This window comes from Pseudophryne corroboree, chromosome 8 (assembly GCF_028390025.1).
Source record: "Pseudophryne corroboree isolate aPseCor3 chromosome 8, aPseCor3.hap2, whole genome shotgun sequence".
Lineage (NCBI taxonomy): Eukaryota > Metazoa > Chordata > Amphibia > Anura > Myobatrachidae > Pseudophryne > Pseudophryne corroboree.
Genome location: NC_086451.1, coordinates 412725779 through 412749948, shown reverse-complemented (window position 1 = coordinate 412749948; position 24170 = coordinate 412725779). Strand labels below are relative to the sequence as shown.

The 24170-nt window shown below is 43.3% G+C and overlaps 1 long non-coding RNA gene across 2 annotated transcripts in view; it reads right to left on the bottom strand.

Annotated features, from left to right (window-relative positions):
- Nucleotides 1–578: 578 nt before the first annotated feature.
- Nucleotides 579–24170, bottom strand: part of LOC134949357 (uncharacterized) — a 124524-nt gene continuing 100932 nt past the window's right edge. For both annotated transcript variants that reach the window (XR_010183149.1, XR_010183148.1), the window contains exons 2-3: nt 20182–20344; nt 579–1277 (exon numbers count right to left, since the gene is read on the bottom strand). This is a non-coding gene — a long non-coding RNA (uncharacterized LOC134949357). The remainder of the gene's footprint in view (nt 1278–20181; nt 20345–24170) is intronic.

The window sequence follows — 24170 nt, the reverse complement described above, 5'->3', positions numbered from 1 at the left end:
TGTGCTGGACTTCCAGAAGAGCGAGGGGTGGTGGGCTGCGGGGGATTCTCACTGCACACAAAAGTGTTTCACCCCCTGTTTGTGTTGGTGTTTTTCCCCTGCCTTGATATGTGCATTCTGCCCCAAGCCCTGCGGAGAGAGATGAAAAGCCCCTTTGCTATTCCCACACATTGACCCCACATGAGCAGAGACAAGGAGAGGTCAGCGCCCAGGGAGGGGTGCAGTGTCCACACTGGGGGGTGCTACACCATACAACACTGCAACCAATTTTTTTTAGGCTGAGCACCAATAATACTTTAATGAGCAATGCTTTTTTTAGATTAATAATTGAAACTATAAGTAGGCTTTGTAATAACGTCAGATTTTTGTAAATATCTATTAATACACAAGAGTATGTAGAGGGCGCCCTTTTCTTGTATTTATAAATATGACTGGATATGGTCAAACTATTTGTTCAGTAACCAAACCATGAATAATAGATAAATGTGTATTATTATCCGCTATTTATTAGTGATGAGTGGATTCGGTTTTACTCGGTTTTACTCGGTTCTCAAAACCGAATCTTATTGGCTATCCAAAACACGTGACATCAGTGAGCCAATAAGATTCGGTTTTGAGAACCGAGTAAAACCGAGTAAAACCGAATCCGCTCATCACTACTATTTATATGGCGCCACAAGGGTTACGCAGCGCCCAATTACAGAATTATTATGAAGAAGTGAGAGTAAAGCTGGGTACACATTACACGTTTTTTTTAAACGATTTTCCAGATTCCGACAGATCGTAATGACAAATTGTTTAAATCGTCCAGTGTTTACCCTTTATGTTGCTGACGATGTGCGCTCCCGCGGGTCGTCAGCGACATCGCCCGTTGGACCTGCATGTAGCTCAGTCTTGCAGTATCGCTAGTCAGGTCCATGCTGCAGAATGTAGCATGTCCACCACCGTTGCTGCCAGCATCGGCAAGTGTGTATGCATTTGTTGATGCCGGTTCTCCCGTCCGGTCCTGTCTCCCCCGTGATGACGTGCTGGGTACACATCATCTAATGTATACCCAGCTTAACACTGTTTACCTCCTCAGGAAACCCTACAGAACACAACAATGTAAAAATAAGTACTGTAAATATTTGATTATGTTGCCCATTTCCACAGTTGCCAAAACTGCATTATCATTTCCAGGACCGTTGTGATGCTAGGCAGATTTTTTGTGTGGGGTTTGTATGTTCTCTCTGTGCTTGCATAACTTTCCTCTGGGTGCTCCGATTATCTTCCACACTCTACAAAAAAATTTTGGTAGGTTAAATGGTTTCCGACAAAAATTCACCCTAGTGGGTATGTGTGTACATGTGATTTGGAATATAGATTGTAAGCTCCACTGCAGCAGGGAGTGATGTGAATATTCTCTATAAAGCGTTTTGCACTATATAAATAATTGATAATAAATAAATACATTTAACTACTCCATGACATGCTTGCAGAAAATTGTATTACATTGTTGTGTTACTTATAAGTACTCCTCTTGGGTACATCTGAAGCTGAGTACACACTTAACGATATATCGTGTGACTGCACAATATATCGTTCAAGGAGGCATTCCAATGCATGCCGTCATTTGATGTGTCGTCCTGTCGGGTGTGCAGCATGCCCGACAGGACAACCTGGCAAACAGCCAGTAGGATTGCGCAGTTGTGAGTACACACTAGACAATGTTCCCATTATGTCGGTCCAATTCGCCAGATCGGATGACATAGTCAACAGAATTATATATGGATATGTACAAACTGGTGAAAACTAATAAATAGGGACATTTTCAGGGACAAAAATACCCAAGGAAACATCTACCATTGGCCCCTTAAATTATGGTCCCTTGGCCGTATGATCATTGCTGGCCGTCATCCACACTAAGCAGCCCCAATGTGATGTAGCCTGCACAGCCTGGGCACCTACTAATAACCAATCTGTCCAATTTGGAAGTAAGTTGGGTTACCTGGGTGGAGCGGTAGGGCCAGTAGGTGTTTGGCAGCAGCAGATGTAAAGTTATATATTTCGCTGTTCTCTTTCTGGCAGAACTATCCGTATACAGACTAAACTAATTAGTATATCTGTGCCAACGGGTGATTATGTAATCTGCAGGGTCTGCATATTGTGCCCTGACATTCATTTCTGGATGACTGATGCTATAATTTTCAGAGCTATGGAGAAACAATATATTAATAATATTAAATGTGTTTTTGTGGGGGGTTTTAATAGCACTACCTAGAATTACTGTCATTTTTTCTGACAGACCCCTGGGTGTTAGTCTTCATTAATTGGCAATGTTGTGGGGGTATTTTTAGTGAACTCTAAAACAGGCAAAACGTAACAAGAGAGTTATCATACCTTCTAGAGAGGACAAGTGATTAGCTACCAATCAGTAAATAGCTATCATCTATCTGGGATGTAGTTATGATCCCGGCGGTCAGCATACCAACACTCGATGAAAGCTAGAATCTCATTGCTACACACAATGATATGGCTGCCTGTATGATATTGCTGGTTCTTAGTACATAGCTGCATTACGAATACTTAACTTCTATGAGGTGTATTCAATTGTAGTCGGAAACTGCCGTCTTGTCGGAAAGATGGCAGTTTCTGACTTTTTTAGGTCGGAACCTGTTCCAACCTATTCAATGGTCCTGTTTTTTTCCCAACAATTCCGACTTGTAGGAAAATACGTGGATCGGCGGAATAGCCGCGGATCCATGTGTGTTGTCGGACTCGTGCTCAAATCCGACAGGTTTTAGCCCCGTTTCCGTCAGTGTCAATCCGACTTTAAAAAAAGTTGGATTGGCATTGTCGTGAACCGCCAAATCCGACAGGCTCATTGAATACTGAGATGTCCGACATCAATTGAATATACCCCTATCTTATTAATCACATTTGCTGTCTGGCCTTTTATTTGTTTTAAATGAACTGAGAGAAACCCCCCCAGAAAAGATTCATTTTTAGGCATAGAGGTTGGCATTGGTGTTGCTATAGTGGGTGCAAGGGGGGCCATTGCTATGGGGCCTAGAGGCTTAGGTGGCCCCAGACCCAGCTCATATGGGGGCATATTCATCATGAAAAAATTGTGCAATGAGAATTTTTAGTTTTCAATTCTCATTGTATTCTCTCACAATTTTTTTCATTATTCATTATGCCCCCATCATAAAATGATCACTTCCGAAATATTGTTCTTTTTGAGAAGACAGATTTTTGGAAAGTGATAACTTTCGCCCCTGATGCCACAGTACCCAACTGTTCACCCCTCTGCCAGTACCCTAAGGATCTGTGTCCCGGCCGTCCCAACTACCCACGGCCGACCCCTTCAAGTTATTTGCCATAGACGCCTTAAAGATGTGTTTGTCCCGGCCGCAGCCGCATCTAAACATTAAAGGGCCCCATACACTAGGACGATTTTACACGATTTCATACAATTCCGATATATTCGTCTGATATATTGTATGAAATTCTGTACAATTGTATGTTTTTTAGATCATACCCAATCTGATGCGCGTCCCCGTGGCTGTCGGATAGGATCCCCTGGGTCGTTGGTGCTGCACTAATGGTATATCGAAATTGGATGGAATCGGATGAAAAAAGTGTGTTTTTTGTGCATGTGATATATCGCATGCGATGTATCACAGGGAAGTTTGACTGGCATTCTCAGGACACTCCCTGCCCCCATAGCCCTCTATCCAACCCATCAGATATATCTCATGGTACAATTCTATGCTGTACGATATATTGCATGCGATGTATAGCGGCTTCATCAATTGCAAAAATAGCACAAAAGTACCAAATTGTATGGAATCACTCCCGGGAAGGTCCCGGGGGAGTTCAAGGGAAATTACATCTGACTTCAGCCTCAGACATATCGTTGTAGTGTATGGGGCCCTTAAACTGGTGGCACTGTTTGGTATAATGTGAACTAAGGCACTACTATGGCGTATAAAATGATCTAGGACACTACTATGGTGCATAAAATGAACTAGGGCAGTGACAGCTGGCGTGCCAAGGTTCCCCATCACTGAACTAGGGCAATATTATGGTGCCTAAAATGAACTAGGACAATATTATGGGGCATAAAATGAACTAGGGCAATATTATGGTGTCTATAATGAACTAGGCCTCTACTATGGTGCCTAAAATGAGCTAGGACAATATTATGGGGCATAAAATGAACTAGGGCAATATTGTGGGCATAAAATGGTCAACCACTTGTGGAGAGAAGTGGCTCTCTAGAAGCATTGCGGAGAGGCCTCTTCCAAATGTTGCTATGGCATCCTCAAAGTTATGGCTACTCCCCTGGCTGGTATTTGCAGAGAAATGCCAAGTTTTCCCTGATACCTGCTTGGGACCAAGTATATTTAAGTTCCTGTGATGTGGTTCTTTAAAATTATTTATTTTGCAAGTTAAATGTTCTCTCGTATAAAGCCAAGTAGGAACAAAACATATCTAGAGCACAGCATCTAATATAAATGTATTACTGTAGTAAATGGGCCAATAGTCTGCTCCACCTTACAGTACATTTATAGTGTATTCTATTCAGGTATGTGACTTTGGGTTTGGGATGGGCTTTCTCAAAATTATGGCATCACTCATTGTGAGATTTTGAACTGCTGTTAAGTAATAAGTAAACGAGGCTCTTCTGACAACGGAAGAACAGCAAAAAGAAGCATGTATAAGTACACACATCTGTCTGGGTCTAGTTCTACTGCTCATTACTGATTGGCTACGTATTGTTTACTCCACACTACAACCATGCTATAGGTAAAGGTTTTTATGCGTGTTACGGTTAGATGAGAATGTGATCTTGTTCCCTTAGAAACATAGAATTTGCGGCATATAAGAACCATTTGGCCCATCCAGTCTGCCCCTTTTTTAACCTTTAGGTAACCTCAACCCTATTGATCCTTAGTTCTTTGAAATCCTGGAACAGTTATTAAAAAGGCGACCACAGCTGGCAGTGTGGGAGGTTGTAACCAAAATTGATTCATTCAGGTGTTCCAGTTAAAACAAAATATCTTTGCTGTAAGGTCACTTGGGCTTCTAATCCTACATACGTATGTACATATGGAGGCAGCTGTCATACCATGCAACCATTTTGCAGCCATTTGCCGTAGCTCACTTGTGACTTTTTGGTGTTGATTTATTCAGTATCTGCAGGAGGCTATTGTAGAAGTTATAACCTCCTGGAACGGCCATCCTAGTTAGTTGTGGGAAATGATTGCATTAAAGGAATTGGAGTGTTTTGGGCATCTAATACATATTTTACACATCGGAATGTCGGATTCCTTCCAGCTGAGGGCCTGTAACATGTGCAGAGAGAGTTAGATTTGCGTGGGATGTGCACATGGTTTTGCCCATTAGAGAACAAATTTGCTGCTGCAATCAGGTCTGAATTAGGTCCTGAGAGTAGACATTTTCAACAAAGGTGATTGGATGTGACCACTTTGGGGCTTATACATAGTGAGTACCACACCAGTTTATATAGCGTTCCTTATCTGTTTTCTCTATGTCTAGATGCACGTACCTATTCATTGTCGAAGTCGAAAATATTTGTACGCAAAGTGCGTACACGGTACGGATCTGTGTACGCTAAGTGGGTAATAAGTACGTAGGTTAAGGATTATATTCAGCGGCCCCAGCGGCTCGAACTTTAGTGTAAAAGGTATTGCTTTTTCGTCCTGTAAGTTAATCAGCTTTAACAACATTTTGCATGTATCAAATCTTGTGCTAAGCTTTACAAAGGCCAGCCTCTCAGTAGTGAGAACCAAATCTCAGCCTACTCTGAGTCTTAACCCAAGACCCAGCATTGACCTAAGAACTAAGGGGTCTATTTACTATGCCCTGGAGAGAGATCAAGTGGATGGAGATAAACTACCAACAAACCAGCTCCTGTCATTTTTCAAACACAGCCTGTAACATGGCAGATAGGAGCTGGTTGGCTGGTACAGTACTTTATCTCCGTCCAATTTATCTCTCTCCAAGACTTAAGGGGGTTACAAACGGAGAGATCCGTGTTTAAAATCTAAGCAATCTGACGAGATTGCTTAGATTTTAAGCTCGGATCTGTCGTGTGTATGCCCCCCAGCGATAGCGTTGCTCGGCCCCGCGCATCGCTATCGCCGGTGCTAGATCTAGCGGGTCGCTCACTTCAGCGCTGTGTGAAGTGAGCGGCCCCCGTGTTCCCCCCCCCCCCTCGCTCAGCACACATCGCGCTGTGCTGAGCGGGGGGAGAGATGTGTGCTGAGCGGTCTGTGTTAAGATCGCTCAGCACACATCTCTCCCATCAGTACTGGCCTTTAGTAAATAGACCCCTTAATCCTGTCTGGTAACCTGGCACAGGCTTTGGCACCAGGCTACACCAAGCTTTTTTATTCCCCTTCCAAAATCTGAAAATATAAATACAGTCATCATTTGCCAGTAACCCTAATACTCACACAATACATTATTAGCCTCCTATTGTGAATCTTGACACATTTTTGCTCCACAATCTTCAGACTTTGTAGTTTTTCTCTGGCTCAGTAGTTGATTAAAGTCTTTGACGTTTCCGTTCACTGCACAGAATTTTGCTGCTGACCCGTTTTTCTCTGCCAAGCCAATTTTAGGTCATTTATGTTTACCTTCATGTGTTAATCACTTTGTTCTCGAGATGTTTGTAATGCTTATTTTACTTGTATGTTATACTCTGCCACCAAAAATAAATTCTTTCAAAAAAAACAAAAACAAAAAATAAACAGTTAAATGCACCTGTTCACGGGTGTGGATCGTTGGGTCGACAGTAACTAGGTCAACAGTCATTAGGTCGACCACTATTGGTAGACAGTGACTAGGTCGACGCGGTCATTAGGTCAACATGGAAAAAGGTCTACATGAGTTTGGGTTTTTTTGTGTGTCGTTTTCTTCGTAACGTGACCGGGAACCCCAATTAGTGCACCGTGTCCGCTCGCCACGCTTCCAGCAAGGTACCTCGCTCTGCTGCCGCTGCGCTAGGCACAGGTTTCTATTCCCAATCATAGTCCATGATCGTAAAGTATGAAAAAGTTTAAACATTTTTAAAAATTAACGTCGACCTTTTCATGTGTTGACCTTTGCCAAGTCGACCAATAGTGGTTGACCTAATGAGTGTCAACCTGAGTTTAGTCGACCTAAAGACCGGATACCCATGTTCACACATCGTAAAAATGTGGTTTGTTTTTCTGGCATCTACCGTTTAAGTAGAATTGTATACACTCTGCATTTGGGATGCAGCGGCCAATCAGTCCTTGCGTTTTATACAGGGATAAGGGGACCCAACACTAATGACCTTATGAAATTTTAAAGCAACCCTGGAGGTCTACCTTCATCGTTCTATAAAATGTGATTTTTACGGCGGCTGGGTGCACCTCAGTATGTATTGTTAGAGACTCTGACTAGGTCAGTGACTTGTGACCACCAGTAGGGTCCACACTAGGTCCGTCCGTATTAGGTCCTGACATTGACAGGTCTGTGCACAGCCAGGCACGTGTATAAATCTCTCAAAGCTGTCACCACATCAATCAGGGCCACCTTTTAGGCAAAGCAGTCCAGAACCCTTTGGGGTATCCAGAATTATATGACTTGCTGTTAAGCTCTAATTATCACCTCTCAGGGCTCATTCCTAGCTGGGATAGTTTTATGGACCTGGTGATTGGCTGGCTCAATTGCAAAATGCTTTTGTTTCTTGCCCACACAATAGGCCAAGGCAGAGTCGTTAAAAAGTCCTAGATCAAGCAGTGAGACAGCGTAAGGTGCCAATGACCTGTCTGTCACGCCTGCCTGGGTGCCCTTATTTAACAGGCCATGTCAGGTATTAATTGCAGATTTCTGCGGGTATGGCAGGCCCCTCTAACCATTATCATACGTCAGCTAATAATCTTCATTTACTGCTAAATGTGTGACGAGCTGCGCCTACATCTAGCAATTAACATAAATAAATCAATGAAAAAGAAAAAACAATGTAAATGAGAATACGAGTATTGAGAAATGTCATTGCATAGGAAAACAGGATCATTGGTAAGATCTGCGGGTGTTTGTGGCCCTTATATTATATCTTTAGTATTAATGGGCCATGCAACAGGTTCTGGCGATATTATGGTGTGTATTCTTTAAAATGTGGGTTTACAGAAGTGATGTTGCCCATAGCAACCAAATTGGATTCTACTTATCATTTATCTAGCACCTTGGAGAAGATATTAGCAAGAATGTGACTGGTTGCCATGGCCAACACCTCTTTACTCCTGTAAACACGCACTTTGGTAAATATACCCCTATTTGTTCTCCTTCTGTGCTTTTGGAGTGAAAGATCTTTTTGGTTAGTTTCCTTCATATGGCGCTGAATTGTAAGTTCTTGGAGCAAGGTCTCCTGTGGCTTCAGTAGCCCCTGCCCTAGGGACAACTTCTCAGGTTGTATCAATGGATTGTATGGCTTGTGTGCCGGATTCGTGTGCTGATCTGAATGCGGCCTCATCTAGCGGCATCATCTAGCTCATCTGCACTGTCCCAAACTTTCACTTCTTTGCATATCTCCAAGGATCTTTGATGTTCCTCTCCGTCAGTGAAATGGGCAATGCTGATTATTAAGTTGGGCACTCACGGAACCGTCTCCTGGGACTGTCGTGGCTGTGTTGTGGGCATGCAGTCAGAGTGAAGTGTGGATACTACTGGATACTAGTAATGATGGCTGCATTAACTGACGGGGCAAGTGTGAACATCAAGACTTGCGTATAGTTGCATCAGCATTCTGTTATTCCGACTGCATCCACATCAGGACCTGTGTGCCCCTCAGAATGCAGCCCTGTTCGCTCTTGGGCCAAGATGCTGCATTATTTTCAGTTATACGATTTTCGTGAAGGGTCGTTTATCCCGTGACCCGATGGCGACCTGTCACCTGTGCAGTAGATTAGAGCAGATGATCCAACGGACAATATTTACGAGTATGCCGCATAGAAATTCATTCGGAACAAGTGAAATCACTTCACTGGGAACTAGTGACGTCATTTCAGGTGACAGCACTAGTTGCTAGTGAATTGTTAGACTCAGGTGGAGAGTTAGCAAACCCTCTATAGAGGTCAACTGGAGATGTTGCCCATAGCAACCAATCAGGTTCTAGCTATCATTTTATACCATGTGCCAGGTAAATGCTAGCTAGAATTTGATTGGTTGCTTTGGTCTTTACTCCTCTTTAGTACCTTGCCCCATAAATACTGTCCCAGCTCAGGAAGGTGATGCAGGTGATGGCTCCACTTTACGGGTCTTGGGAAACAAGGACTTCCCGTCAAGTGACGACATTATACACTCGTGAGGCGGCTTTGCACTATGGTTATTCTGCACAGTATGGCATGGCGTGCTAATGATCTGTGGACGACACATGGGTTTAATGAGGCTTTATTGTTTGTTTGGTTATTCCGCCCTGGGAAGGTGTGAGAAAGCTGCAGCCTGCTGATGGTAACCGCTGCTAAACACAAACTGATTCACAGGATGCAGTGCAGGACCATGGGCGACGTTTCTGAGCATCCCCAGAAGTCTACAGCCGGAGGAGATATATATCTTCTGTAAGATGTGATATAGCAAGGCCCCCTCCCCACGCTTGCTTCTCTCCCCCATGAAAGACATTGAGTACATGACTGTGTCAGTGAGAAATGGGGGGGGGGGGGGGGGGGGGGACTGAGGGGGGTCAAAAAAAGTTCACTCTTTACAGAAAAATGCAGCTTCTTCTGTGTAAAAGGATCCTGTATGGGGAGGGGGATAGAGGGGTCTGACCACCACATGTCTGGATAGCATCTCTCTGCAGGCAGTGAGAAGGGAGAGGAAGGGTTAAAGCATGAAATCTGACAAGGAAGGCTGAGGGCGGGCAGGGGGCACGGGGTATATGGAGCTCCCCCTATGGTTAGAGTGACATTACATGTGATTAAATGCTTACTTCAGCCCTGAGTGAGTAATGACAGTATTCAGGAGGCAGATGTGACCTGTGTATATAAACGCACTAACATATATATATATATATATATATATATATATACAGTATTTAGACCGGCACTCCGATGTATAACGTAGTCAGCTGGTGCCCTCACATATACCTCAGTATATATACATACAGTTGCTGTGGTGCGGCACTCAGCTTTGAAAGAATAATCAGTAGACTGGCGTATATAACATATAATGTTATATACGCCAGTCTACTGATTATTCTTTCAAAGCTGAGTGCCGCACCACAGCAACTGTATATATATATATATATATATATATATACAGTATATATATAATGTGTGCATATAGGGCGATGCACTGCGCATACCACAGAGGTGTGACAGGGCTGTAAGGGGGCATCCTGACTTAGGTATGGGCTATGCAGACTTGAGCGTGAGTGAAAATATATACTTTGTAGTATAGGTTAGGTGCAAATAAATAAATAATAAAGAAGTGTGTGATGATGGTGATTAGTAGCCAACCAAACGCATACAGGGGACAGTCGCTGCGCAATATGCACACATCTCTGCATACAGCTGATTATATTCAGTTAATTCTGCAACACGCCCATGACGTGTGTGTGTCTAGATAGATAGATAGATAGATAGATAGATAGATAGATAGATAGATAGATAGATAGATAGATAGATAGATCTGATATAAACATACAACGGTGATGTCATTAATTGCGCATTCTATATACTGTAGTGATCTGAGCTCAGCAACCATAAAACGTGTCTTAAATTCCTAAAGTTTACTGCATGTGTGTACAGATGTGTTGCTTCATTCGCGACAAACAGCCCCTCGCAGTGCGTCCGTTTCCCAGGCGACCAGACTGCGCCCAACTCCTTCCTCGCTGAAAATGTATGTCTCATTCACATTAATTTAACAACAGGTAGCGACAAAGCTACATTGCTAGATCAATGATATGAGCGGTATCTGTATGTGTGTGTGACTGAGTCTGAATCTGTATAAGAAGTGCTGTGACGCAGCGGACGCGGCTGTTTCTCATGCAGTGTTCTGCTGTGCTAAACTGGTGCCTTTGTACGAGTGTAAAACCAATTCCTGTGCGGTCAGTGTCCCAGCCCAGCGTCTCTAGTACACTGTGGGCAGCTTTTTTTCCGCTGAGTCTCTGCGATGCGTCTAAAGGCCCGTACACACTGGTCGATGTATCGGCCGTTCTCTTGAACGGCTGATACATCGCGGGACCGTCGGCCAGTGTGTACGGGCGATACGTCTGTGAACTCCGTCGTTCACAGACGTATCGCATTGGCTGCGCAGCACAGCCGACAGCCAATATATCTAACGATATATTGGCGCGTCGCTGTGTGTGTACGGGGCGGTCGTCCGACCGCCCGTACACATGCTGCGGTGGCCGGCGGTGATTGACAGGTGAACTGGGCGGGCGCTCGCGCCCGCCCGCCCAGTTCATGACGTCAGTCCCCCGACGGATCGGGCTGTGTGTATGCACAGCACACTGCCCGATCCGTACATAGATATATCTGCAGATCAATTGATTTGCAGATATATCTAATAGTGTGTACCCACCTTAAGACATATATAGGCCCAGATTTATCAAGCCTTGGAGAGTAATAAATTTCACAGTGATAAGGTACAAGCCAATCAGCACCCAACTGCCATGTTACAGGCTGTGTTTGAAAAATGACAGTTGGGAGCTGGTTGGTTGGCACTTTATCACCGTGCTATTTATCACTCTCCAAGGCTTGATAAATCTGGGCCATAATTTAATGTACAGTACACGACTCCTCTCAGTCACGGCAAGCGACTCATGCCATTTGCCGTGTAGAAGCTAGGTGTATTAGGACACATCTGTATATGGTGATGCTGTAATACATTCATATATTCAGGGCCTATTTTAGTGCACGGCAGTTACATTTTAATAGGCAATGGGGTGTATATTGTAACTGACAGTTAAATTGAGCTGATCGGGGGTTTCCACTGAGCTCTTTATTCTGAATCATTCTACATTAGATATGGCGTCCAGCGAGGTAGGCCTACACTCTTGCCGGATAGCTCTTACATGCCGTCTTGTCCAGGCCTGCGGACAGAGCAGGGTTAATGCTGCAACATGCAGACTGTGTACAAGATGCTCTCACTGTCTCCCGCTGCCATATAAATCATCTTTATGGCTTAAACTGAATTAATGATTCCAATTTCCAACCGGCAAAAAAAAATAAAAAAAAATCTCTTCTGCCCGGACTTGGACGGCAAACTGAGAATAACCGCTCTGTGTGTTCTGGATTAATTACATTAAGCAACAAGTTTGTGAAAAACAGCGGAGATGTTACTGGATTATTGTGTAGAGAGTGAGACCCTGGAACTGCATTCTGGGCTGTCCACAGCAGTGGTCATGTGGAGACCTGTGATTTGTAATCCAATCTTCACCTTTCTTGTTTGGTTGTGTGTACACAAACAAGCCCTCCTCTCCCCCCATTTCCTCAGCTTCTATACAGAGATAGGGTTCCTTTAAATAAGAGTTCACCTTGTGACCGACCCCGAGATAAAAGAGGTTAAAATCTTCATAATAACCTCTTATCTGGCAAATATCTGCGCACCCTCTCTAACCGCAATTACATAGGAACATAAGCTATGCAATGCTTACTAACAGCGCAATACAGTGACCTACTCTTACGCCATACAGTGACCTATTCTCTCTCATATTTATTTACAAATTTGAGCAATAATAAAAATGTTATTTCTATTATGGTGGAAGTTTTTTTTTTTGTGCTTGCATGTGAAACTTACCGTGGCAATAGTGGACCAGAACAATTTTTGCACATGTGGGTTCATGCAGCCACCACAAAATCATTATGAAATGCAACCAAGTGGCACCGTAGTCAGTGTCCAAGTGTCTCTTTTAAATCATTCTGGCCTCTTGGGACTGCATCCTTATTTATGGTGGTACCTTAGTGGGGAGAGGGGGGGGGGGGAGGGGGTCGAACTGTTTTATGAATATACATCTGATGGCTTTACATGCAGAACATACATGACACTGGTATAAATACCATGCATTAAAGCAATTGGTGGCATTTTTTTGCCAGGCAGCCATGTAAATAAATCCAATCACTGAAGTTTTGGAACCCATAAATGGTTTAGTGTTGCCGTATCCTCTCTGCTTTAAAGGTACAAAGCCTTCCCATAGCAGGAACTAACTGCAAGCTGGATTAATTCTACATTACTAGCGATTACCGACAACCAGCCCTTATCGAGAGGATATCACACCTTAACCACTTAATTACCCGAATTTAGAGTGAGCCTACGCTCTTCTGGATAGGAAAATGAAAGCACGAGGTGGTGGATTAAAAGATTATTCGGGTGTATTAATGTGTAGGATTTGCACAAATCCCATGTTTGGGATGTAGATTTTCCTCCCTGGTCTCCCCTCTATCCATCTTCATAAGAGTTTATTTTTCCAAAGCAGCCTGACACTAATTGCCTTTGCAAATAAACTAATCAGTTAAATGTTTAACAGTTTGTTCTGAAAGAAGATCAGCTGAAAGGAGAGACAGAGAGAGGAAAATAAACTAAATCTTCGACACCCCCTCCCCAGCACATGGGGTAGAGATCACATCCATATAAATAAGACCTCTAGACCATTAACCCGTTCACTGGGTAACCAGCCCACAGCCCATTTAATGTCCTTTGCTAAACAACAAGGCTGAGCATCTGAAAGCGAGATCTTATCTCTTCCTGGCAGCACAGCGTCTACCGCAGAAGGCGAAAGTAAAAAAAAAAAAATATTGGGTTGTAATTCAGCAATTTGTAAAAACCATTTCATAACCTGCTAATAATTCCAACTTGCTTGTAAAATCTTTAGAGAAAAAAAAGAAAAAGAAAAAAATGACATGATAAAAAAAAAAGTCTTAAAGGAAAATGAGACATTGATTATGATATAAAATATTACTTGTTCAAAATATTTTTTTTAAGAAATATATATTGACTAAAATATATTTCACATACATTATGTTAATGAACAACGTGAAAGGAAAAATATATTTAAAATAAAAGAAATAAAACATATTATACGTTAGGTCTGAGCATAGAAAAAAACAACAGCGCAATAAGGAATTGCAGACTCGTTTGCTTTCACCAACATGCTGTCAAATTCTACTTTTATGATCAATAAATCTCGACCCTCCATTATATTGTGCGTCTTGTTTTCACAGAGGCTGGGTTTTAAACACCCTGTGTTTTTACTACTAAATTAATATCACACAGTTTGTAAGCATCACTTTTTCTTTTTCTTTTTTTTTAATCAGGCATTATAAAAATTAAAAATAAATCTCTGAAAAATATTATTTCAAATGCCTCTAATTACATCACATTTTAGATTTTAAAAATATTTAGTATATTTGCAAATATTTTCTCCTCGGTTGTGTTTTTTTTTTTTAAGGGGAAAAATACAATTCTGTAGCAAACAAAAATGATGAAGATTCTAAGTTATGGCTCCAGGAGATCTCTGCTTTTTTTGTTTTGCATACATTATATCTCAGTTCCGCTTTAACGAAACATATTATTAACATTCCCATTGTTTTCCCTAAAATAGTTTTGACATTGCACCTATTGGAATAACTGTTTTGCTTACGAAACTCTTTCGCCATAAAAAACATCCTGCTGACTAGTACTGTACGTCTAAAATTAGCAAATGAATGGCTATTTATACTGTAGTGTGAAAGGCTAAATTATATTTCAGTGGTGTCTTTATTTGGACTGAAAGTGGGTATAAAAATAAATCAATTGTCTGTTCCATAGGATGGCAAAATAAATAAAAACAAACCATCTGCAATTATTTTTTTCCGGCTTCTCTGTAAGAGATGCATATGGCTGTTTATTTGTGTGGCTGGGAGGAGGGAAGGCAAGCAGCTTTATATTGTACGGTGCACAGAATGAGGAGTCACAAAGGAGATTGTCAGTGCAGGATAGGCACAGTGTATTATAATTGTAGTACTGTTTTTTTGGACAGATCAGTTTTGCATTTTCCAAATTTTGCAAAGGTAACTAAATATGATTTATTGGATAAAAATATGGAAACCTGTATATGGATCCATGTAGCCTGTTAACTCGGTGAACATATAGAAAGCTTAAAAACTGTACGTGTATTTGTGTGTGTATATATATATATATATATATATATATATATATAATACAGTATATATATATAATAGGTTGATTCTTTTGTATCTCAAAGTAAAGCTGCATTTAAAATCTATATTATCGAAGTGATATGTATGAGGATAGACATCTATGTTATACAGTAGTGTGTTCTGGGTTAGGTTTTGGTGAACGTGTACAATTAGTGGTATTTCTGAGATGGGTTACATCTACTGTATGTATGTCAGGCATTGCATTTACCCTTTGATGCAGGAAGTGTTGATTTATTACTTTGGTAATTCCTCGGATCTACATTACTACCGACGACCGCACAATATTTTTCTATCTGCTGCTTATACTATGATGCAGTACAATTTTGGTGGCACACAATTCAGAAGATGCAGTGAAAGGACTGGTGGTTCCTCTTGTGCCTTGGAACTTGTATTTGTACCATGCTAGTGATGTATGTTGTGTTTCTATAGGGAGAAACACAACATAACTCTTTGCAAATAATGCTAATAATTACTTTCATCTTAAATGCCATCTTATATTGTGTAAAAACTGTTTGCCTATCAGACGAAATGCCCCGGAAACCCTGGATTTTCCTTTTTTCTTGTGTCGTAATACAATGAGATTCCACAACAAAGGTGGCTATGCAGGTCGCATCGCGCAGAAGGATATTTCCAAAATGTGCGTTCTCCTTTTACTCTGCAGAGGCGAAGCGTTATTCAGTCCATGTCACTAACATGTAAGGAATTAATTGAGTGTTAATGTATTTTTATCTTTCAAGAACCAGGCCAAAACCTTGTGATGAATGGAGGGGGATCTAAGCTAATTGCTTTGTACTGGCAATTATGTGTGAGTTATCTGAGATTGTACAGAACCCTGATAGGAGGAGCGGGGAAGGGCAGATAGAGAGGGTAAGCAGTGTGGGGGAGAGGTGGTGACAGATTCTGCAAAGAAAGGGGAAAGGGGAATAAACTAGAGGGGGAGATAGCAGGGGAAGGGGGGGGGGGGGGGGGTTGGTTGGTGTTGGAAATGAATAAAAAGGAAAAGCCACAATAGGTTGGGGAGATTTATACACACTGGGCTCTGTGGGGTGTTTGCATGTAGTCTGAAGAATAACCAGTAAAAGTGCTTTTCAACTTCCAAAAGTCCAGCTCAAGCAGGCGCAAGTTAATCTAAGGGTGGATCCTATTTCCAGCACCTTGTAATCTTTGTCTACCTGTGTTGTTGCCACCAAAGATTGTAAGCTAATTGGGCAAGGCCATTGTGCCCATCATGCTCTCTGTACTTTGTACGGGATGTAGTTATGATCCTGGCAGTCTGCATACCGACGCCGGGATTCCGGTCGCTAAAATGCCGTCAGGGGGCTATTTACACCCATAGAGTGGGAATAGAACCTGCGCTCGCCACCGAGCCTGCAAGGGGCATTGTTGCGCTTGCCCCCCTGTCAGCATTCTGGCGGCCGGGATCCCGGCGTCGGTATGCTGACTGTCGGGATCCCTACCGCCGGTCACCCATAAAGTAGTCAATTAAAAACCATTCAGTAAGCTAGAGGTTTAAACAAATGCAGTTTTGAAGCTGTTTTTGGCCTAGGTAGGGTTTAAGTAGAATGGTATTCTGCAGATCTCAACCTTAATGTAATAATCTGTCCGTTGTTAGTAAGAAAAGTAAAGGCGATACTCTGCAAATGAAGATGGGTTTTGGATGGTACAAGTTTTGGGTAAAATTATCCACAGAGATGGCGATTTGGTTGATAGTGACCAAATTAGCCCGATATGTGGTTCTGACCAATCACAAGCGATCAATCAGGACATTAAGGGGTATATGCAATTGCGGTCGAATTCCCGAAAATGTCGAAAAACTGGACTTTTTCGCCCAAAAAAAAAATTCGACAATGCAATACAGTCCTTTTCGTCAAAAAAACTGACTTTTCAAATTCGACTTTTTGAAATTCGACATTTGACAAATTCGACATTTCTGCAATGGTACAAATGCGGCTTTTCGACAAAAGTATATTCAATTGAAGAATGTAAATTTGACAACAGTGCTTTTCGTTAGTAAATTCGTCATTTTCAATCCGCCTCACTTTGCGGGTGGAATGTAATACATTTTTTAAAAAACATGTTTTTTTGTGTTTTTTTATTGCTAATAGCATATCTATTTATATTAGAAGGGATTAGGCACTTGGTTTGTCTATTTAGGAGGCACAAGTATTATTTATATATTTTTGTAAATATTATTATTTTTTTTAAATGGAATGGGTTAAAAACCAGAAAAAAAAATGCGCCTCGGGCTCTTCGAGCCGGTCCCGGTTGCAAAAATACGGGGGGAAAAATGACAGGGGATCCCCCGTATTTTAACAACCAGCACCGGGCTCTGCGCCTGGTCCTGGTGCAAAAAATACGGGGGACAAAAAGAGTACGGGTCCCCCGTATTTTTTGTACCAGCACCGGGCTCCACCAGCTGGACAGATAATGCCACAGCCGTGGGACACTGTTATACCGCTCCCTGCGGCCGTGGCATTAAATACCCAACTAGTCACCCCTGGCCAGGGTACCCTGGAGGAGTGGGGACCCCTTCAATCAAGGGGTCCCCCCCCAGCCACCCAAGGGCCAGGGGTGAAGCCCGATGCTGTCCCCCCCATCCAAGGGCTGCGGATGGGGGGCTGATAGCCTTATTGAAAATGAAAGAATATTGGTTTTTTTTAAAGAAGAACTACAAGTCCCAGCAAGCCTCCCCCGCAAGCTGGTACTTGGAGAACCACAAGTACCAGCATGCGGGGTAAAAACGGGCCCGCTGGTACCTGTAGTTCTTCTGCAAAAAAATACCCAAATAAAAACAGGACACGCACACCGTGAAAATACAACTTTATTTCACACATGCCGACACATACATACTTACCTATGTTGACACGCCGACTGCCACGTCTCCAATGTCGACGAATCCGGGGTACCTGAAAATAAACTTATACTCACCTAAATCCAGTGTCCTTTGATATTTGTAATCCATGTACTTGGCAAAAAAAAAAAAAGCATACCCGATCCACACGGACTGAAAGGGGTCCCATGTTTACACATGGGACCCCTTTCCCCGAATGCTGAGACCCCCTGTGACTCCTGTCACAGAGGGTCCCTTCAGGCAATCAGGGAGCACCACGTCCTGGCACTCTCCTGATTCCCTATGCGCGTCTGAGCTGGCAGACAGCGCATCGCACAGCACCTCCATTAGTTTCAATGGTGGGAACTTTGCGGTCAGCGGTGGTGTTACCCGCGGTCAGCGGCTGACCGCGGGTGACCTCACCGCTGACCGCAAAGTTCCCACCATTGAAGATAATGGAGGGGACTGTGCGATGCGCGTCTGACAGCTCAGACGCGCATACAGCCAATCAGGAGAGTGCCACGACGTGGCGCTCCCTGATTGGCTGAAGGGACCTTCTGTGACAGGAGTCACGGGGGGGTCTCTGCATTCGGGGAAAGGGGTCCCATGTGTAAACATGGGACCCCTTTCAGTCCGTGTGGATCGGGTATGCGTTTTTTTTTTTGTGCCAAGTACGTGGATTACAAATATCACAGGACACTGGATTTAGGTGAGTATAAATTTATTTTCAGGTACCCCGGATTCTTCGACATTGGAGACGTGGCAGTCGGCGTGTCAACATAGGTAAGTATGTGTCGGCATGTGTGAAATAAAGTTGTATTTTCACGGTGTGCGTGTCCTGTTTTTATTTGGGTATTTTTTTAGCAGAAGAACTACAGGTACCAGCGGGCCCGTTTCCCCCCGCATGCTGGTACTTGTGGTTCTCCAAGTACCAGCTTGCGGGGGAGGCTTGCTGGGACTTGTAGTTCTTCTGCAAAAAAAAAAATTTATTCTTTCATTTTCAACAAGGCTATCAGCCCCCCATCCGCAGCCCTTGGATGGGGGCGACAACCTCGGGCTTCACCCCTGGCCCTTGGGTGGCTGGGGGGGGGACCCCTTGATTGAAGGGGTCCCCACTCCTCCAGGGTACCCCGGCCAGGGGTGACTAGTTGGGTATTTAATGCCACGGCGCAGGGAGCGGTATAAAAGTGTCCCCCGGCTGTGGCATTATCTGTCCAGCTAGTGGAGCCCGGTGCTGGTACAAAAAATACGGGGGACCCCTACTCTTTTTGTCCCCCGTATTTTTTGCACCAGGACCAGGCGCAGAGCCCGGTGCTGGTTGTGAAAATACGGGGGATCCCCTGTCATTTCCCCCCCCCCGTATTTTTGCAACCAGGACCGGCTCAAAGAGCCCGAGGCTGGTTATGCTTAGGAGGAGGGACCCCACGCAATTTTTTTTCAGGTTTTTTACTGTTTTTTGTATCATCTGAAAAGTCGATTCAAAATCCGTCAATTGGTCCATTTTTCGACAGCGGGACTGTCGAATCTGTTTTTTATTGAATATGTCGAATTCCGGCACCCGCCGGCCGGAATTCGACGGTCGAATTGTGTCAAATTTAAAAACGGGCGAAAAATTGCCGCAATTCGCCCGGAATTGCATATACCCCTTAAAATCTACTGACCAGGTTGGAAAAAATGTGCTGGCCTGGTGGATTGATATGCATTGTGTGCCTAGCATCTACTATCTGGATCTAGACTATACTGTAAGTGTTCTAATTCTTTCGGCCTAATGGTTTAAATGCAACTACACTAGCCATGGCGTTTCTTGTTTGTACCTATGCACCAAGTGTAAGTACTAAACAGAGACTGTATATGTTACCAAAATCATATCATAACCAAACATCTGCAGATATTGGCTGCTCTTGAAAGGACCACGAAACCTAAAACACAAGTTGTCTTATATATATATATATATATATATATAATGTTTAGAGCAGGAAACCAGTACAAAACAGGAAAGTGGGCGTGGCCGCAGGTAAAGGGGCGGTGTCCCCACATCACTGTTATATAACTCTATTGGACTACTGAGACGCTGAACCTGGAACAAAGCCCCTTTTGGCCGATGCAGACCATGAAAAAACGGTACTGTAACGGCCAAAAAGGTACAGTTGGAGGGTAGGGTAAATGTTTCCATACCTTGACGAAACTTGAGATGTTTTATATTTTGTTGCCATTTACCAGTAGCCTGGTGGAAGTTAGCTTTTGCAGAACTGTCTGGCTTCAGTGTTGCTTGTACTGTAGGTGTAGTTGTCCCAGCATGGTACGCTCTGGGAGTGAATATTATACAGGCACTAGTGTTCTGTAATGAGAGTAAATTTGGGAAATAAATACAATGATGCAGAATCTCCTTTCGCTGCAGTTGCAGTCACAATATTATAACAACATGCATTCATACTAGGTTGTGTGTTACTTACCAGAATGTGTGTACATCCAGCATAGGGTGTGACTGTATCGTGTATTATGTGTGTTGTGTTGTGAGGGCAGTCCAACGCATCAGGGTACATTCATGTTTTGGGGGTGTCTTGGTTTGGATGTGGATCCCTGCAAATGTATATTGTAATAACATATCCTATGCATCCCATATTTAGTGTGTTGCCAATAAACAATCAATAAAGATGGAACACACTGGTAATTTATGTGACGGCTCATAAGGCCTTACAAATGTGGTCATAGCCTATCAAACAGTCCCACAATTTAGGGAGGTATTTATCAAAGCATGGAAAGAGATAAGGAACTAGCCAATCATCTCTTAACTCTTATTCTTCACACACAACCTGTAAAATGAGAGTTATAAGCCGATTTCTGAGATGTAACACTTTGTGCGGTGAAGCTAGTGGCTGATGTGATCAATACAAGCTGTGAGTGTGGCTAACTTCAGTTTTATGGGATTGCAGACTTTAGGGGGTATGGGGTCTATTCATGAAGCCGTGAAAAGAGTGGAGAAGTGAGCCTGTGGAGAAGTTGCCCATGGCAACCAATCAGCTGTTCCGACCAATTGTACAGTATGAAATTATAAATGTTACTTCAATGCTGATTGGTTGTCATGGGCAACTTCTCCACTGGCTCACTTTTCCACACTTTTCCCTGTTTCATAAATAGATCCCTAAATTTACTAAGATGGGAGTACTATTTAAGATGGGATGTTGCCCACAGCAATTTCAGGTATTATCTTCTAGAACAGCGGTTCCCAACCTGTGGTACGCCGGGCAGTCCTGAAAGTGTGGTGCCAAACAACGCCTCCAGTTTCCGGCCTGTTGGGAGCGTGACTGTGATGTAATCACGCTCCCGCCGCCGGCGCAGAGAGGACCCTGGGGGCTGGCTGGGCATGTTGTATAAGTCGCAGTGTCTCTGTCACCGCCGCGTCTTGTTTTCTCCTTGCTGGCGGGGAGCAGGCAGGGACCAGAGTGCCAGGAGTCAGGACACGGAGGTAATTGAACATTTTTTAATCACTCAGCATTGTGAATTCTGTGGATCTAACAAAAACAAACTTTTCTGGCGAGGACGGATGGGTGGGGATTTATGAGATGAGGGGGTACTCATAAATGAAAAGCCTAATCAAGGGGTACGGGAGAGAAAAAAGTTTGCGAACTGCTGTTCTAGAAGGTGCTAGAAAAATGAGAAGTAGAATCTGATTGGTTGCTATTGGCAACATCCCATATTAAAAAGAACTCCCATCTTAGTGAATTTACCCCCAACCCTTTCACGTAGCTCTGCTGCCTCTGTAGTACACTGTAATGTTGCTTATTTGTAGTACATTATGGTCCAATCTAGTATTATAATTTGTTATACATTGTAACACATTGCAGCGTCTTAGGGAGACAGCTTCATGGAAATGTAGGTCTGCAGACCCGTCAAACTTTTACCATGAAGATTGTGGCAGTGAACCATGATCAGCTATGAAACTGAGGCACAGGTGAGTATAAATAATTAGAAAATCACATTTACAGAGAGGTCAGAATGGGTGATGAAGTTTACTCGTTTAATTTTAGGACCCCTTTAAGATTTCTGCAAACGTTCATATCTTAACTTTTTGGAAACAACATTTTTGCACATTTCTTCTTGTAGACCTAGAAAGTCCCGTCTTTCAGTTTGTTCAAGACAAGCAAAATGTCAATAATATTTTATCCACTAGGGGCACTGTGCTCCTCTGAAGTATATTATTGATATCTCTGTTTCACATGATTCTTGTAGATACTGCTACACAACAGCCAGTAGCGGCAAAGACTGAAAAGTGATTGCAGAATTTCCAAACAACATTTTTTATTATTTTAATTATTATTCACAGTGGGCAACAACTGAGCCAGTTTCGATTGTGTAGTTCTAGCATGCAATCTGACCCTTTAGTATCTATCAGCCTAGGGATAAAATAGGAATACCAGGCCAAGCTACTAATGGCAAGCCTGTGGTCCCAAACCCTTTATAATCGGTTTATTATTAGGATATTCTTGTCTTGGTCTTGCAATGCCCTGAGGATCATGAGGGGCTTATAGTTTAGTACTCAACAAAATCCACACAGCCAAATCTGATTGTACAAGCAGCTCACAATCGATTAATTGGGGAAAACCCCCCAAAAAAGAACATGATTTTTATCTAGATAGCCAGTCATGTGGTTGCATAAGAGCATTACTACACATACATGGCCAAGAGGTTCAGATGTTGTTCAGACAAAAAAAATCAGAATGGGATAGAAATGTTGTTCTAAGTGACTTTGTAACATGAATGTTGGTACCAGGGCCCTCATTCCGAGTTGTTCGCTCGCAAGCTGCTTTTAGCAGCTTTGCACACGCTAAGCCGCCGCCTACTGGGAGTGAATCTTAGCTTATCAAAATTGCGACCGAAAGATTCGCAATATTGCGAAAAGACTTCTCTGTGCAGTTTCTGAGTAGCTCGAGACTTACTCTTCCAGTGCGATCAGTTCAGTGCTTGTCGTTCCTGGTTTGACGTCACAAACACACCCAGCGTTCGCCCAGACACTCCTCCGTTTCTCCAGGCACTCCCGCGTTTTTCCCAGAAACGGTAGCGTTTTTTCACACACTCCCATAAAACGTCCAGTTTCCGCCCAGAAACACCCACTTCCTGTCAATCACATTACGATCACCAGAACGAAGAAAAAACCTCATAATGCCGTGAGTAAAATTCCTAACTGCATAGCAAATTTACTTGGCGCAGTCGCACTGCGGACATTGCGCATGCGCATTAGCGACTAATCGCTCCGTTGCAAGAAAAAAATAACGTGCGAACAACTCGGAATGACCCCCCGGATGCGGTGGTTCTCATAACAGTCTGTAGAGTTTATATGATGCCCAAAACGAAATGCATCCAGTCAGTGACCGTTCTCTTGCTGGAAATTTGTTTCCGAGAAGCACCGCACAATTCCCCACAGCTTTAAGTCTACAGCTGGGTACACACTAGATGATATGTTACCCGATCCCGCGATTTGCGCGCTCCTGGCGGTCTTTAACAACATCCTCCTTCGGCCCTGCAGCAGGGCCAATGGGGGATGTCACTAGTGATTCTGCAGCAAGTCACGTGGCTCCCCCTGTGGTGCCCGGACTTGACAAGTGTGTATACTTTTGTCGAATGCCGGGTCCCAGCGGTGGCGATGTCGGACAGGGTACACATCGCTAAGTGCGTACTCAGCTTAAGTTCTTCATTATGAGGCTGTTTCCCAGTTGGACACAGTAGCATCCGAATTTGTGTCTGGCCACAAAGCATATGGACCAATATAGGCTTATTAAGCTATCTGTCCGTCTATATGTCTATTTATTTGATTTCCTGCGTCCCGGTCACACCACCCACTTTTTTTTCTTCTAGATTAAGATGCACGCACGATAGGAAGTGTCCTTTTCTTTAGATATGACCGAGTCAGGATCAGCCCCTATGTGTGGCGCTATGGCCTCTGTCTATACTGGTGACATGTGCCTCACGAGAGGGATTCCTCCGCCCCCCCCCATCCTTTCCTGTCCCCCCCCACCCCCATTCATACTTCATAAAATAAAATCTTCAGCATCTGCATTTCATCTACGTGTAGGTAATGGGCCTGATTCAGAGCTGGAGGCAAATCAGGTCTGTACTGCATCTTTGGTCGCAGCGGATCTGAGAATATATGCAGATGCTGCTGGAAC